Here is a 5029-nt window from a genome sequence, read left to right as displayed (position 1 = left end):
ATGTGAAGTCCAACAGTTTTGACTTTCATCATGATGATTACTTCCAAGCTTTAAAATAAGTCGAATATTGGAAATGAAATGATTAATGTTTTATTTGGTGTTGCCTCACTACTGGTGTCCTAAGTTTCTAGCTGCCTTTGGACCACCTCAGGTCCCTGGGTACCTAGGCCACATTGCTCTACACTGAGAGGAAACCTCTGGAATTGTCTGTGAAATTGGGCCATCCTATCAGGCTGGGAAGATGCCTGTGCTGGAGCAGGAAGTGACTGCGAGCAGAGACCGGGACACTGGAAAAAGGTGTTTCATGAGTGGGGAGGAATGAATGCTGTCTGTGAATAGCCTCATGCCATCCCTTGCAAGGTGTGGGGGTGGGGGGCGGGGCGAGGGGCAAGGAAACAAGGCCACAGAAATGGAGGCTGTGGCAGAGGTGTAAGTCAGATTCTTCCCAGGCTTGGGAAATGCAACAATGACCACCATGTTCACCTCAGGAAGGAGGTGCAGTCCAAATCCAGAAGGGGCAAGGCAAAACAGTGAAGTTAGGAAGGGAAGGCAGAGGGAAGTGTTAGGAATGTCCAGTAGGGGAGCAAAGAAACTGGAGATTGCCCTGAGTCCCCCTCCCTAGTGGATCAACCCTTTTCTCCAGAGCTCCTTGGGACCAGGGCTCCTTCCTGTATTCTCTGGTTCCTTCTAGACTCCAGTCTAGGGACAAGGTGGCTGGAATTAAGTGCAAGGGTATCCATCAAGAATCCAACCGGCACGTTTTCACACTTTCCCTGTTCTTTGTTCAGTAAGCTGTATGTCCAACATGGGGCTTGAACTCATGACCCTGAGATCAAGAGTTGTATACTCCACTGACTGAGTCAGCCAGGCGCCCCTCTCCCTGCTCTCTGTGATACTGCAGAGGCTGAAGGGGCAATGGGGAGGATTGTGGGAAGAAGAGGTTGGGGAACTGTATCAACAAGTGGTGGTGGTGTGGGGTGCTCTGAGCTCTTTAACAGCAATTGGTAAGAATTTGCAAAAATCTTTTAAGTAACGAAAAAATAAACAGGTAGTAACTCTTTGATTCTCTGCCTCCAGAGAAGTAAAATGTGTTTGGGGAGTAGCCAGCAAGCAGCCCCTGACCCAGTCCCTCCCACCCACCCCTTCTGGCTTGTAGTCCTGCCCTGGTCCCTAAGCCACCCACCCTTTTAGAGTCCCCATGGCATCACGTTGTTCCCTAGCTGTTCTCTGGCTGAGGGTGGGAGGCACTGGAGACCCTCGTATGCTGGTGGAGCAGGCCAAGGTCCCTGAGGACCCTGGGGTGGAGAGTTCTTTGCAGAAGTCAGAGCAGTGAACAAAGAGGCCTTTGAGCCCTGGCAAAAGCCCCAAAGAGCCAATGCCTTCGGCCCAGCCTGCTTGCTGCCCTCATACCCCCAAGGACTGGCTCAAGCAGACTGCTGGCTCTGGCCCCTTCTCCCCAAAGGGGATTTCTGATGCAGCTTTGTGCCCCAAACACTGCAGTGAGGTACTCAATTCACCTGAAATGTCACCAGAGATGGGGCCGTCCCCTCAATGCCCTCTCGTTCCTTCTCTTTTAAAAGACTTCGGAGTCAAATAGACTTGCTTTCAGTGTTAGCTTCTACCACTTACTGGTCAAGTGATCCTGAGCAATTGACAATTTCAATTGAACTTATTTCCTCATCTGTAAAATGGGAATGATGATATTATTCACTTCATCAGTTGGTTACACAATACCTAGCACATTGGTAAGCACTCAATAAACATCAGTATCATAATTATTATTCCTAATATCTATCCCTATTCGCTCTTTCCTCTTGACCCCTGCTGGGCTTGACCCTCCAGTCTAACCCATCCCAGCAAATGGTCCATTAGATGAGAAAGCTTCAGCTGAGCCTGAGCTGGGCTCTTCAAGGATGTGATAAGGTATGCAGTTCCCCAGCCTGGGGAGATAGGAGTGGGAGTCATGTGAAAAAACTTCAGGCACTAGGTACAGGGTGACGTTGACACTGACCTTAGATGATTGAGTGGACTTTCAATGGCCATGTTTGTGTCACTTACAAGCACTCAACTCATATAGATGGAATGTTCAAGAAGTTCACTCGTTTCTCTTGCACCGTTGGTGGGAATGCAAACTGGTGCAGCCACTGTGGAAAACAGTATGGAAATTCCTCAAAAAACTAAAAATAGAACTACTTGATACTGATCCAGTAACCCCACTCCTGGATATTTACCTTCCAAATACAAAAACACTAATTCAAAGCAATCTATGCTTATTGTAGCATTACTTACAATAGCCACACTATGGAATCAGCCCAAGGGTGCATCAACAGAGGAATGGACAAATAAGAGGTGGCATATATTATTCCACTGTAAAAAAAGAATGAAATCTTGTCATTTGCAACAATGTGGATGAAGCAGGAGAGTATAATGCTAAGCGAAATAAGTCAGAGAAAGATACAAACCATATGACCTCACTCATGCGGAATTTAAGAAACAAAACAAATAAGGAAAAAGAAAAGAGAGACAAACCAAGAAACAGACCTTTTATTATAGAGAACAAACTTATGGTTACTGGAGGGAATGTGGGTGGGGAGATGGGTGAAATAGGGGATAGAGATTAAAAAGTACACTTACCATGATGAAAAAATAATAAAATGATTTTTAAAATAATAAAACTAAAGTTTTATCTTTTAAGTTTTGAGAGGGTGCAATGGATCTATGAGAAGATGGCTAATCTTCTGAAACCTCTTTCCAGCAAAATGTAGAATTTTAACTTGTAATTTTAGTAGGTTTGCATATAAGTTTAGTAGGTTTTTCTCTGGACCTCAAGTTTACCTCTACTCATCTCACTGTTCAGAGAGTGAAGCCCAGAGGGGTTAAATGATTTGTCTGATGACCCACAGCTTGCAGGTGGCATAGCTCTGACTTGAACCCAGATTGTAATAGTCCTTGCTCTTGAAGGAAATGCTTCCATCTTGTTCTTTGATTGAGATTGTGTTCACTCCCCTTCTTGAACACTGGGAGGCTGTGCAAGCCCACGTGGGCTCCCTGGGGTCATGAGGAAGTTGTTCAAGGGTTAACTCAGGTGGGTCCTGTGCTGGGTAAAAGGGATTGAGGAAGGCAAAGCCAGAGCCCACACTAAGAGCCCAGAAGCTCTGCACGCGGTAGTAAAGGGTTAATAGAGCTTGAGTGTGGCTTTGTATGTGTGTGCTCGAGAGCAAAGTTGCATGTGCAAAGGCGCACGTCTCTTACTTGTGCGTGTTGGTGCCACAGGAGCAGGACCGCAGGCCAGCCCGGGAGAGAGGTGCTGCAGTGTCCTGGTATGAATGGGCCTCTGTCTTCAAGGCTGTGTGAGCCTCTGTGTGTACAGGTCCCATTAACTCACCCTCAGCCACATGTGGAAAGGGGAGGAGAGGCCTGGAGAAGCCCAAACCACTCTGAGTCCTTCTGATTTTAGAATGAAGTAGAAGACATAGAAGAAATATAAAGACTCAAACTCATATATGAATCGAGTACATACACACGCCCTGTCTGGTGCTGTCATAACCTTCTACCCTCAATCCTGTTGTTAACCTCCTGTTACCTCTCTGGGTACTTTTGGGTGAAAACTCTTCAGTTAATGCCCTAAGACAGACTCTAGATCGCTGATCCTAATTACCTCTGGGCTGTCTCAGTTCTATACTCTGTGTATCCGTCTTTGTCATGAATCTGGGTTTGGCTACTCTTTCCCCTCTCACCTGCAGCTCCGTGATGCATCCTCATACCTCCAACCCAACCAAGCAGGCCTCCCTTGCACCATTATGCCTGGGATGGACAGGCTTGGCTCAGGTCCTGCCCTGAGCCCCATGTTCCCACTCCCCGTTCTAGTCCTCTCTGGGCCCCTGTTGCCCTTGGCTGCGGTTTGTTTAATGGAGCGACTCCTGTCTGGGAGCGACCCAGAGCTCAGGACACAGGGAGACACTTGTCCAAACTGGCTATTTTTTCACCAAAGAAGCCAAACCACAGTGATGGGCTCAGTGGCCTGGCCGAGTGCCTTTTTCATCCCTCCAACCACTAGGCTGGCCCCCATTCCCCTGACTGGCCCTGATTACTAGTGGCCTCTGGTTTAGGACTCCTAGTTACCTATTGGGAGACCTCCTCAGCTGGAATCCGGTCCCCCATGTGAGGGGAGAAGGGAGACCTGGCTTCTGAGACAGTAGCTGAGACCAGGAGCGATAGCCTGGAGACCAAAGAATAGGCCCACAGAGACCAACATCCATACCATATTCATCCTTCTCTTCCTAGTGCCTGGCACAGAGCGGATTCTAAAAGAATAAATGAGTGAATGGTTGAATAGATAAGCAAATGGGTAGATGGATAAGATGGATAAATAAATAAATGAAGACTCTTAGACCCAAGTAGATATTCAGATACAAACCTAATTTGGGGGGTACCAGGCTGGCTCAGTCAGTAAAGCATGCGACTCTTGATCTCAGGGTTGTGAGTTCAAGGCCCACATTGGGCATAAAGCCTACTTAAAAATTTTTTTAAAAATGTTAAACCAAAGTTAAAAAACAAAAACAAACTTGATTCCTTGATCCAATCATGGGAAAGAAGGAAGGAGAGACCTAGGTCTAGAAGGTGCAGTCATCTTACCCCTGAATCTAAAGAAAATCTCTGAGCTCAGACCCTTTATTGCACATCTTTGAGACTTCCCTGAAGGCCTGGGGTTGGAAACTGGCCTTTCCTCCATGCTCATGTCCGTTCCTCAGGCCCCTTCTAGCAGAGGCTTCTGTGCTCACCAGAAAATGTGCTCTGCAGCTGAGCAAAGTAGCAATGAGTCAGGGAAGAGTGGAGGGTGGAGAGAGATGAAGCTCAGGCTAATGGTGATGCCAGAACAGGGCCTGGGGACAAAATGTTTTAGGCTGGGACTAGAGCAAAGCATTATGTACTTGGACTGGGAGAATGAGGCCATTTCTAGCACCTAACACAGGGACCTGGCATACAGTAGGCACTTGGGGATTTTTTAATTAATTAAACATTTCTATGT

The sequence above is a fragment of the Canis lupus genome, chromosome 25, assembly GCF_048164855.1.
Source record: "Canis lupus baileyi chromosome 25, mCanLup2.hap1, whole genome shotgun sequence".
NCBI classification, from domain to species: Eukaryota; Metazoa; Chordata; class Mammalia; order Carnivora; family Canidae; genus Canis; species Canis lupus.
Note: the sequence above shows the minus strand (reverse complement) of the source record.